The sequence below is a fragment of the Mesocricetus auratus genome, unplaced genomic scaffold (genome assembly GCF_017639785.1).
Source record: "Mesocricetus auratus isolate SY011 unplaced genomic scaffold, BCM_Maur_2.0 Super-Scaffold_4256, whole genome shotgun sequence".
Taxonomy (NCBI): Eukaryota; Metazoa; Chordata; class Mammalia; order Rodentia; family Cricetidae; genus Mesocricetus; species Mesocricetus auratus.
This window is the reverse complement of record NW_024429182.1, coordinates 49,894,853-49,907,946: the sequence shown is the minus strand read 5'-3', so window position 1 is coordinate 49,907,946 and position 13,094 is coordinate 49,894,853. Positions and strand designations below refer to the sequence as shown.

The 13,094-nt window shown below is 46.6% G+C and overlaps 1 protein-coding gene across 2 annotated transcripts in view; it reads left to right on the top strand.

Annotated features, from left to right (window-relative positions):
• Positions 1–13,094, top strand: part of Ahnak (AHNAK nucleoprotein) — an 88,671-nt gene that overhangs the window by 30,551 nt on the left and 45,026 nt on the right. The gene's annotated exons all lie outside the window — the stretch shown is intronic.

The following is a 13,094-nucleotide window of genomic DNA, read 5'->3' as shown; positions in this document are numbered from 1 at the left end:
CTCATACAGTATAGTCTCAGCTGGTCTTGAATTTGAGGCAATCTATCTTCCTGTCTCAGCATCTTGTATAGTATAGTCTCATACAGTATAGTCTCAGCTGGTCTTGAATTTGAGGCAATCTATCTTCCTGTCTCAGCATCTTGAGTGTTGGGGTTACAAGTGTGAACCATCACATCCTGTGATGGGGTTTACCCATGTACAGTGTTGGGAAGATAACCACTGGGACACGGGAAAGATTCCTGGACAGAACTACCTAAGCTGTCCAATTGTACATCAATTTATTAATTTTTAACTTGAGGAAGGGGAGGTATAGATTAGTATGGCCTGGAATGTCCACTCATTCAGTGAATACTTTTTGAGCTCCATGGCTAGATGCTGTCCAAGCCCCAGTGTTTTCAAAACCCTCTTCTGCTGACCAAATGATGTAACACATGTAAAAATCTAGAATGTTTTGAACTCTGAAAAAAGGGGTGGGGTTGGGGGGATGACATATCTAGTGGAGATGATGAGGCGCCCAAGTCCTCCAGGTGATAACTTATTGGCTGGAACAGTTGGGAGTCCCTGGTAGAATGGGTAGGGAATAACTGGGCATTAGACCTTAAGGCGTCTCTCAGGTGTTCTCACATCAGGCTCAGGCTGGAGGCAGTGACTACAGAACAGGAAGTCTCCATCGTACAGGGCATCACCACAGAAGGAGCAGTATGGAGGAGGCATAAAGGGCTGGAGAGTAACTTCTATCCTGCATCTTCCTCTGGGCTGCTGGTGTCACAGTCCTATATGCTACCACTCTGGTTTAGGCAGTGCTGGGGATGGAACCCACTATGAACCTCTGGGATGCTAGGCTGACACTACCCAATGTGCTACATCCCCAGAAACAATATTTCGTTCTTTCTCTGTTGTAACTGCATTCAGAGTTAACTATGCATTTAAAAAAGGATAATTTGGACTAGTGAATGGTAGTGCAGTGGGTAAGAGATCGCTGCAAAAACCCTGATGACCTGAGTTTGATCCCTGAGATGCACCTGGTAGAGAGAGAACTGACTTCTGCAGGTTGTTCTCTGACTTCCAGGCACACACACACAAAATGTAAGAAGGGGGTTAGGTTTTAAAAAAGGAAAAAAAAAGACAATTTCCTTGGGGAAACAGAGTTGTCTCATTTTTGCAAAAACAAAAACAAAAACGCAAAACTCAAAGGGCCTGGAAGATACTGCAGAGTTCCCAGGATCCTCAAAAGAATACTGGCCTTGGAGTCCTGGGATTAATCTCCCATGTTGGGTACTTCAGGGTCCACTGTGAACCCCTCGTACTTCCTGGTAATGTGGATAAGGCGTCAGAATCCTGTCACTCCCCACAGCCCATGATCTCTTTGGAAGCAGGCTGTAGAGTTAGGTAGATGGGTCATTTTGGGTGGAAAGCAAGGTTTGATTGCAACCCTGAGTGATTATTTTCCCGTGTGGCAGGGAATTGTGTGAAATTTTTGAGTGTACAGCTAAGTCTCCAGCCTCCTCGACCAAAATGGGCAGCCCCCACCACGGCTTGCACGAGGCTAATGCACAGTCTATTTCATAGTGCCATCTGAGCTGTGAAGTTGGGAAATGCAACCCAGGTGACTCAGCTAAGCGTGCAACTGAAGGTGTTGGTTCCTCGTCCATTCTGCCTTTCATCGCCACTCCCCGCCACCCCAGAGTCTCACTATGAAGCTCTGGCTGTCCTGGAACTCATTATGTAGACCAGGCTGGCCTCAGACTCAGAGATCTGCCTGCCTCTCTGTTCTGAGTGCTGGAATTAAATGCGTGGGCCATCATGCCCAGAACATGTTCTCCAATTCTTAAGCGATTTTCTTATTTACTTTAATATCTCTCTGTATAAATACTATAACAATCCTTAGTTTTTGCTGAGTTGTTCTATAGTTGACTGCAGATGGCATAACACTTTAACCCCCAAGTGCTTCAGTATATATGGACATTTCCTTATGCAACCCTAACCTAAAATTATGTTCAGTAAGTCTCACATTGATCTATTACTCAACTTATCATCCATTCATAAGTGTCTTGATTATACCTATAGTTTCTTTAACAGAGCTGAACTTTTCTCCCTGTTAGGCTTCACCCATCTGATTCCCTCTTGGAATTTAGTTGTCTTCTTCTCAATTTTTTCAATCTACTATTTTTTTAAAATGTTGTCTGACAGTCTTACCCTTGTTACCTAGGCTGCCCTGAGACTTCCTATATATGATTGACCTCACAACTAATGCTGATCCTACTGCCTCAGCCTCTCAGATTCTGGGATTACAGTTGTGAGCTACTGTTGCTTCAATCTAGGTCTCACTATGGAACTCAGGCTGGCCTGGAAAGTCCCTTTATAGTTCAGGTTGGCTTCAAACTCACAATTCTTCTGCTTTTGCCTCCCAAAGTATAAACAACCACATCCAACAACTGTAATTTTTTTCGTTTTAAAAAATTAGTGTGTGGCCGGGTGTTGGTGGCGCACACCTTTAATCCCAGCACTCGGGAGGCAGAGGCAGGCGGATCTCTGTGAGTTCAAGGCCAGCCTGGTCTACAGAGCGAGTTCCAGGACAGCCTCCAAAGCCACAGAGAAACCCTGTCTCGAAAAACCAAAAAAAAAAAAAAAATTAGTGTGTGTGTGTGTGTGTGTGTGTGTGTGTGTGTGTGTGTGTGTGCACCAAGTGTGGAAGTCAGAGGACATGCCTTGAGACAAAGGGATCTTTGGATTGAACTCAGGTTCTCAGGCTTGGCAGTAGGTACTTCTACCTGCTGCCCTCTTGCTGGCACGGGCGCCCGTCTTTTTGAAGGGGATGGAGCCAGTTGTTTTGTAGCCATGTCCCTTGGTTTGGTGTGTCTGATGATGTCCCTCGTGCTCACATCAGGTCATGGATTCGTTTGGGGAGAGGACACTCACAGAAGTAATGTTGGGTGCATTGTAACTCATCCTTCAGAAGGCACGTAAGTGTGTTAGCTCCACTTAAGCAGGAGCTTGCCAGATTTCTTCTTTGTAATCGTGCCATGCTTTCCTCCAGAATTAACAAGTAAACCTAAGTTTTCGAGCCAGAAGTCCAAGTTTGGGCAAGCTGATTTCACAAGTGTGCTATAAAGGCTGGTGGCGTGCTTGCCCTTGGCGTGGTCTCTGGCTGGGGATTTTGAAGACGGGGCTCTGGCCTAGGGCTTTGCAGCACACAGCAGCTTTCTGTCTTTCCTCATGAGGACAAAGAATTCTGTGCGTGAATGCTTGCCACAGAACTGGAATACCATGTGCTGTTTACCAGCCTCTGAGTGGCCCTGTGGCGTCAGACGGCTTCCAGGGCCTCCTAAGGCTGAATGCTCTTTGCAGAGTAGCAGCCTTGTGCCACAGCAAATGTGTGGGGGAATGTTCTGCTGAGGAGGGTGGTTTCATTTCCCCGTAAATGCCTCGGTTTTTTTCCACAACAAGCTTGAGGTCTGGCAGGCACAGAGAGACTTCCCAGTAGGACGGCTGGTTGTTGGAAAGGGTTACTGATGAAGAGCCCTTTCTCTCTCTCTCTCTCTGGACATTCAGGTCCTTCTAGTGCACAACGTGCGTCTCTGGGTGTCTCACTCTGTGTTCTCAGCTCCGCCCAGGAGAGCAGGCACGGCTCACTCCATCTCACAGTCCAGAGAGGTGAGGCTTTCGGATGTAACAGAGCAGAGTGGTCTCAACTCAGGCCTGGAAGGGGTGATCCTGCCTAGGGAAATAAAAGCTTTTAGATTTTAGAAGCAAAATTGTGTTTGTTTCCTGTGATAGTTTCCTAAGGGAAGAGGGAATTTGTTTTGGAGGAGGGGGTCATGAAGAAAGAGGAAATGTCTCTTGAATCTGAAGGATCTTGGACATTTTCTCATCTCTGAAAGTCTTAAGGAGATAATAAAAACTAGAGCCAAGCATGGTGGCCCATGCTCTTAATTCCAGCACCAGGAAGGCAGAAACAGGTTGAGCTCTGTGAGCGCAAGGCCAGCCTGGTCTACATAGTGAGCTCCAGGCAAGCCAACACTACATGGTGAGACCTTGTCTCAAAACATTAAAATAAATACCAGAATAACTAAAACTGATTAACTGTGGCTGGAAAGATGGCTCAGTAGTTAAGATCACTTGCTGCTCTTGCAGAGGTCCTGGATTCAGTTCCAGCATCCACATGGTCAATTATGACCATCTGTAATGCCAGTTCCTGGGGATCGGACACCATCTTCAGATCTCCAGGAACTCATGTATGTACATGATGCCCTTACACTCATGAAGGTTCACACATATACACATAGATCAAAACCCTAAATCCTGGAGCTAGAGAGAGATGACTCAGTGGCTAAGGGCACTTGCTACTCTTTTGGAGGATCTGGGATCAGTCCCCAGCACCCACAAACCGGCTCACAATGATCCAAAACTCTAGTTCCAGAGTAGCTGAAACAGTTTCTTACCTCTTGGAGCACTGGACACACATGTGGTACACATACATATATCAATTAATACACACATACACATTAAAGAAAAATTTTAAATACTTAAAAGTAGCTAGCAAAGGCTGGAGAAATGGTTCAGAGGTTAAGAGTAGTGGCTGCTTTTTCAGAGGTTCTGAGTTCAATTCCTGGCAACCATATGGTGGCTCACAATCTTCTATAATGAGATGCAGGCATACATGCAGGCAGAACATTGTGTACATAATAAATAAATAAAATTTTAAGACAGCTATAAATGCCAGGCAGTGGTGGCACACACCTATAATTCCAACAGGAAGGCAGAGGCAGGTGAATCTCTGAGTTTGAGGTCTATAGAGTGAGTTCCAGGACAGAGAAGCCCTGTCTCTGAGACCTTGGGTAGCTCATTGAGGCTGGGGATATAACTTGTTGGTAGAGGTCTTGCCTGGCATACTCAGGCCTTGGGTTCGTTCCTCAGGACCCAGGTTTGGAGATGGTTGTGTCTCAATTTTCTTATCTCTAAGTTGAAAAGGGGATGGTGTGGTACTTCTCTTACAGCATTGTGAGAATGACGTAAATTAGTATACATATTTTCTTCCTAAAACTTCAACTTCTGTTTCATGAAAAATTAACATGCAGTGTGCTCAGCGTATAGTAAATATTTCATGAGCTATTCTTATGAACTGCTTGCTAACTCTGTGTTAAGCATTCTGTATGTTGCACACAATTCCATGAGGTGGGCACTAATTTTGTGTTTAATAGACAAGTTCAGACAGGGTAAGCACTGTGTGCAGGGACCACATTCTCACTGGAGGATATTCTGAGAAGATGCATGCTCTTATTGGCATTTTGTTCCTCCTACTAACAGGAAGGCTGGGTTAGTAAGTGGTGTTTCAAGGCTTGGACAGGAGCTGGGGGAGGTTTTCCAAGCAGGGAGGCAGCAGGAGTGAAAGGGTGAAGGGAGGCTCAGCTGGGTGGGGCTAGGAGGAGGAACAGGAAGGGTAGAAACTCAGAAACCACAGGCCCCAGCACGGGGTTTCAGGATCAGCCCTGGAAGGCAAAGATTGAGGTGATGAGTTCAAGAGCAGTGAGGCTCTAGCCCAGGCTTGGCCTCCAGGGCAGCTGTCAGTCTCTTCCTTGGCCTCCTACCCAGTGCTATTCCCAGTCTTTTGCTGTATCCAGTTGTAACTCTTCCACACCACTCATAAATAAGAGCGAGTCTACAAGGGAAATGAATGTATTTGGTAGCCCCGCCCTCTGGTCCTGGGGACCCCTGCACCCACCCTTGAGGGTGGACAGATCCTCCGACCTATCTGGGGCCCTGGGAGGTTGAACTCCAGGTCTGGGGGGAGGGCCTGGGTATGTGAGGGTCTTCCACACAGGGTTGCCCCCAAGCATGGCATTTCCCCTTGCATGTCTGCACCTGCCATGTCTTCTGGACTCCAGCGGACAGACTGTAGTCTGAGCAGAGTTTTCCTGCTTCCTGAGCGGAATGGGGCAGTTCCACCCACCATGGGTTCCACTCCCCAAGGGCAAGAACTCAGGACACGAGAAAACAGGTCAAGATCCAAGGGGAAGCCAGGACAGGAGTGGATTAGTCAGAGCCAGGAGGACTGGGATGAACCTGAGAAATGTAAGGGTTTGAAGAAGCAAAAGGAAGAAGAGGGGCTAGAGGCGTGACTCAGCGGTCCAGTGAGTGCAAAACGTTCGCTTTATCCCTCACCAAGGGGACAGCCCCAAGGGTGGCTTCAGGGGGTTTGAGCCCCGCCTAATAAATGTACTGCAAGTAATACAGAGCGCTTATGACATCAATGCAAGCTTTTGCTCTAACCCCAAACCAAATGTTCTGACACCTCAACCCCAATTCTGTGATCCTGCTGCCAGTGTCCAGGGGATCAGGGAGCCCAGTAGTCTCTGGGAGTAACTGCAGCCAGTAACTTCCAGCTAGGTGGTCAATCCTATCCCTGAACTAATCCGAGTTTTGTCACCGTTCCTAGGCAGATTTTTTAATCTGTTTAGACCTGGCCGCAGTGAAGCACAAACAAGACTGGGCACGGGGCACGGGGCAATCCCAGAAAAAGACTAGCAGAGACCAGTCTAAGCAGCTGCGGGTGGTTCACGGGTCAGGCGTTGCCACTGGGATTCACCCCTTACCTGTTGGGATCTTAAACTCTAAGATGGAGCACCAACCCGAACCTTTTCCTTTATCTAGGCTTTGCCCAAAAGATTGTATATGGCAACCTCTTATGTTTACACTTTTGAAGGTTGGTATTTATGAAAAGAGGGCTTGTGACTGGGCAGTGGTGGTGCACGCCTTTAATCCCAGCACTTGGGAGGCAGAGGCAGGCGGATCTCTGTGAGTTGGAGATCAGCCTGGTTTACAAGAGCTAGTTCCAGGACATGCTCCAGAGCTACACAGGGAAATCCTGTCTTGAAAAACAAACAAACAAAAACCCCAAGCAAGCAAGCAAACAAACAAACAAAGAGGGCTTGTGGGACTGGGAAGATGGTCAGTACCTAAGTGTCTGCTGCTTATGCATTGACTTCAGATGTCCAGAATCCCAGTAAAAGATGGGCACGGGCTTCCAGTCTGCAACCCTATCAGTGAATGTGGGGTGGAGAAACAGGACTTCCAAGAGCTCTCTGACCTGACAGATGGTGAGCAGGGTCAGGTAAGAGACAAGGTAGAGATGTTAGAGAAAGACACGTGACTTTGACATGCACATTAATGTGCATAGACTTATGCCCACATGCGCAAGTATACCTGAATAAACATTCGGGCACACACAAATACAGACAAATAATAATGCTGCAAATAATGTAGCATGCATGAAGTCTTGGGCTCACCATATCATAATCCTGGTGTAGTGCACACATCTGAAACCCCAGCGCTCAGAAAATGGAGGCAGGAGAGTCTCAAATTCAAGGCCATCCTCCCATTGATAAGCTTTGTTCCAGGTCAGCCTGGGCTACACAAGGGGTGGGGCGCCCTAGTTGACTACTTAAGGCCCATGTCCTGGAGCCGGCCAGCCCTCATTACCGAGATGTAGTTACACTGGGTTGCAGTATGGACACTTGGTCCCCTACCAAGGAAAGACCTGAGACCCAAAATGGAAAGCTTGTTCAGCCAGTGCAGTGTGGCCTGCTTTGTACGTTTTTCCTGGGTGTGTTGTGGTCTCTCCCAGGGTTCATAGCTGCCAGGCAGCTGGTGTTCTGTCCCCTACCTCTGGCAGCCAGGCAGCAGGGAGGGCTGGAATGTGAAAAGCCAGGGGGAACAATGACAGGGCATTTTCTATTTGTACGCTGCAAGGTTGGCTTGCCACTTGAATTTCAAGTGGGCCCTTCAGGCAGATAGGGAGGTCAGGTGAGAGAGCGGAGGCAGCCGATTTGAATTGTCTAAATTCCTAGAAAATAAATTCTAGGGATTTTGGCAGTAGGAGGAAGGTAGCTCAGATAAACTAAGCTTCAGGCAAATTTGCTGCAGGGAGGGCCCCCCCCCCCGGCTGTGGGGAAGCTTTTACTTTTCAAGTTTGCATACCATGTTTCCCCTCCAATTATTTTGCTGATTGAATCATATCTAGTAGGAAAATTAAAGCTTTGAACTATGGTTTTTATTTATTTATCTATTTTTGCTTAACTGAGCTGCAGAGCTCTTCTGGAGGAAAAAGAAACCATTCCTTTTAAGTACTGTTTTTGGTTACTGCTCTTTGTTTGGAGTAATTACTACTTCTAAAAGTGGGAAATTACAAATTACTGATTATCAGAAGGAAGTAAGTGCTTTGGATTAGCCAGACTCTTGCCCCTGGATGGCCATTCCAGACCTTGCCAATCACCCAGGTACAAAGCCCGTACTGCATGTTCTGCAAACACTCCCTTTCGTTGTTTCCAGAGGGGAAATGGTTGGATCCTGTGTGTCACTTGCCATGTTCTTGTTATATAAGCACGGAGAACCTTTGACAGGCTTTCTTGGTCACAGGAGTGAGCACAGGAAAAAACATGGGAGTTGCGGCTTGCCTCCTATTCGCTGTGCCCTGACAGTGGGTTGAACTTGTAGGCTGTGGTGCGTTTTCTAGCGTTTGCTTAACACTAACTAGGAAGATTTAAAAGTTGCATGGGGGTGGGGTGGCTGGAGAGATGGCTCAGTGGTTAAGAGTGACTCCTGCTCTTCCAGAGGACCAAAGTTTGATTCCCAGTACCAACATTCCGTGGCTAACATCTATCTGCAACTCCAGCTCCATGGGACCTGACCCCTTCTTCTGGTCTCCTTGAGCACCTGAACTCATGTGGCATATACTCACACAATCCAAACATACTCATTAGAAAAAAACTCTGGGCTATGGCAGCATATACTTTTAATCTTAGTACTTTGAAGGCAGAGGGAGGTGGAGCCCTGTGAGTTTGAGGCCAGCCTGATCTACACAGCAAGTTTCAGGACAGCCAGGGCTGTATAGTGAGATTCTGTCTCAAACAAACAAACAAACACACAAAACAAAGAACAAAAGAGTTGGATGAGAATGCTGTGCTGGGGCAGCTTGACTTTTGGCTCACACAGAGAAGCAAGTGTTACAGGGGTGTCTCAGCCTGTCCATACCTAATTAAGAAAGACCCTTGATCTCAGCGACACCTCTACTTTCTGCTGTGATGACTGTCCATTTCGGCAACCTCCAGATAGCCTTGCCAGCCACACTCAGCTTGCTCCAGCATTCTTTTTATTTTTTATTTTTATTTTTTGGTTTTTCTGGTCAGGGTTTCTTGGTGTAGCTTTGTAGACCAGGTTGGCCTCAAGCTCACATAGATCTGCCTGCCTCACAAGCGCTTGGATTAAAGACTCGTGCCTTTAATGCTGTTCCAGCATTCTTAACCTGACCTCTCCAGCCCCCTGGCTTTGTTGCAGGCTCTCTTCTCTCATTCTTTGGTTTTCAGCTTCAGAGGCATCATCCCTCCTCCCCATCCCCCCCCCAAAGCCTGCCCTCACTCCTCCATCTTCCCCAACGATTCTGTGTGCTCTTGTTATGTTGTTTGTTGTTTTGTTTTGTTTTGTTTTGTTTTTTTTTTTGGGTTTTTTGAGGAAGGGTTTCTCTGTGGCTTTGGAGGCTGTCCTGGAACTAGCTCTTGTAGACCAGGCTGGTCTCACAGAGATCTGCCTGCCTCTGCCTCCCAAGTGCTGGGATTAAAGGCGTTCGCCACCAACGCCCGGCTGTTGTTTTGTTTTTTTTGAGAAAGAGTTTCTCTGTGTAATCTTGGCTGTCCTGAAACTTGCTCTGTAGACCAGACTGGCCTTGAACTCAGAGATCCACCTGTCTCTGCCTCCAGAGTGTTGTGATTAAAGGCGTGTGCCACCACCGCCAGGCTGATGCTATGCTCTTGCTTATTTTTTTTTTATCTTTGGCATAGTGCCAGGTACATGGCTTGTGGATCCCAGCACAGGACAGAAACTCTAAAAGTCACCAAATCATTATCTTACCACTGCATACACTTTCCCTCAGCAGTATGTACACCTGTTTTGCTTCTGAAACTTGCAGTGTGGTCTCAGACGTATTTTCCTAGATTCAGGAGGAGGACAAATATAGAAGCCTAAAAACAAACACCAGCACTGTTTTTATATTTTTCTTCTAGGAGTTATTGTTGAGGTTTTTGCAGGCCAGCTGCTTTCCTTGAGCTGTCAGAGTGTGAATTCAGCTGTGGTGAGGAATGCAAGGTCTGCAGTCTGCTCAGTGCCACGCCTCAGATCTGTACCACTCTAGCTTCCAGAATGGTGTATGGGTAGAAAGGAGGCCAGGGAGACGCTCGCAGACACAGAAAGTGAGGACCTAAGGTCTGAGAATGATGGACTGGGGGTAGCTGCCGTGGGAGAAGGGTGAGTGGAAGAAAGTTATCAGTTTGGTCCTGCATCTGACATGGTACTCATGACTTCAGTCAATGAAGTGTGGTTTGGATTTTTCTGTTGCCCTTCAGTGTTTTAGTTTTTTCTTTTTTCAATTATCAGAAGAAAAAAATAGAGCCAGGAATTTATTAAAAGGGAAAAAATAGGGCCAGGAATTTATTAAAAGAAAAAAATAGAACCAGGAATGGTGGCACATGCCTTTAATCCTATCATTGTTGGGTTAGAGACAGGCCTGTCTCTGTGAGTTCAATGTCACCCTTGTATACATTAAAAGATCCAGGACAACTAGAGCTATGTAGTGAGACCCTGACAACACTGCCCCTCAAAAACAAACAAGCAAACAAACAAAACTATAATGGTGTTATGCACCGGCATCTCCAGCTACTTGGAAGGTTGAGGCAGGAGGATTACTTGAGCCCAGGAGTTTGAGACCAGCCTTAGCAACAAAGCAAGACCCTGTCTTCCAATGCAATTGGGGCTGGAGAGATGGAGAGAACCCAAGTTCAATTCCCAGAACCCACATCATGACTCATAGCCATTTGTAATGCCAGGGCATCTGATTCCCTGTTTTGGTTTCTGAGGGCACCAGGTATGCACATGGTATGCAGACAAAATACCCATCTACATTAAAATAAATAAATATTTAAAACAATGCAATCCCTCCAAAATAACCAAAGTGTGTGGGTGTATTTGTGTATGTGTGTGTGTGTGTGTGTGCGCGCACGCACGAGCTTGCTCACTTGCACTGGAATGCCTTTCTAGGAGGAGCAGGAATTACAGGTAGTTGTGAACTACATGAAAGAGCCATAAGTGTTTCTAACCAGTGAGCTGTCTCTCATCCCCTAAACAAATAATAGCTGGGTATGGTGCCCAAGGCTTATAAATCCACTACTTGGGAGATTGAGGTAGGAGGATCATGAATTCACGGCCATTCTGTTCCACATAGCAAGACATTATTCAACATACAAATGCATGCATGCACACACACACACACACACACACACACACACACACCTTTCTTTTTCTCCTCCTCCTCCTTCTCTCTCTCTCTTTTTTTTTTTTTGAGACAGGGTTTCTCTGTGTAACCCTGGCTGTCTTGGAACTCACCATGTCAGTCTTGAACTCAGAGATCTGTCTGTCTCTGCCTCCCAAGAGCTGAAATTAAAGGTGTACAATACCACCACCTGGCAGCACATGCATCTTTCAATGAGATGAAATTCTCAGTGGTACTCCAAATGTATATATTTTTTATTTTATTTTTTCCACTGTGTGTATACAAGCATGTATGTATGTGTGAGTGTGTGTAGTATACGAGTGTATCATGCATGCAACATATATTGGTGAGGTATGGCATGCGTGGAGGCCAGAAGAGGACATCCAGTGTCCCACTCTGTCACTCTCTGCTGTATGCCCTTGAGACAGAGTTTCTCCCTAAACCTGGAGCTCCACTGGTAGCCAGTAAAGTCCAAACAATTCTGTCTCTGCTCCTGACCATGCTGGGGTTACAGGTGAGTGTCAACATCCAGATTTGTGCACAAGTGCTGCGGATTTCAACGCGGCTTCCCATGCTCATGCAGCAGGTGCTGTTGCCACTGAGCCTCCCCAACCTCAGTTTTTATTTTATTAAGACATTAAAATAAAATACCTTTATTTGCTCTCCCTCCCTTCCTCCTTCCCTCTCTTTCTCCCTTCATCCCTCCTCCCCTGACTTCCTCCTGAGGTTTTTTACTCCCAAAAGGAGCTAAGTCAGAATGTGGAGACTCATGTTTTCCTCTGAGGAAGTGATGGCTGGCCATGTCTTTGTTACAACTGATTGTCCCCACTGCCTGCCTTCCAATTCTCTTTGAGTCTGCCAGACACATAGCAGTGGCCAGGTTGCCAGTGCAGACCACTGCAGAATGAGACAAAGCCCTGTGTCTTTTGCTAGGAGGCATTTGGCTATGACATACTGGCTTGTGAGTGCAGAAAAATATTTGTGTTCTCCCGAACATATGTTCATGTTTCTCGGGTTGGGACAAAGTCCTTCCAAAAGCAATTGTAAGAGCTGAGGAAGAGAGACTGCCTACCAAGCACGGTATGCTGGGTTTGATTCCTATCACTGTACTATATAAGCTGGGCATGGTGGCACACACATGCCTGTATGCTTAGCATTTGAGAGGTAGAGGGAGGAGGCTCAACACTTCAAGTCATCCTCAGCTGCATAGAAAGTTCAACACCAACCTGTGATACAAGAAAACCTGTCTTTAAGAAATGACCGGTTCATGGATTTGTGCCGGGCTAGCATTCCCAGTTCCTCGCCAGCTCCTTCAGCCTCATCAGATTTCTCCTGTGGGTTCCTCTTCTACAGAGATCAAGTTTTCTTCTGGCTAAAACTGAGATAAAAAACTTCCCACTAGGAAATGGGAAGTCAGGAGTCTCACCATTAGTTCTTTTATCTCCAAGGGGAAACAAAAGGATTTTAAGGTAATTCTTTAATTTGATATCCAGTATGGCCAGCCAGGTTTAGCGATTTAAACCCCCCCTGGATTTTGCAAATCACTGGAGCAATCAGACCGGCTGATCAGACCCTGTGTCTCACCCCAGGGCTATACAAGGACCTGAACGTAGGAATGAAAGGAACAGGTTCAAACCTGATTCAGGACATTAATGAAACTGTCTTCCCTAGCAACCATGCATCTCCAGGTCAATCAGATTATGCCAGCCTTGTAGCACCCGTGTGAACCCACACTCCAGGAAGCTGGCTAGGCCAGGCTTAGGTGGGGCAACCACGT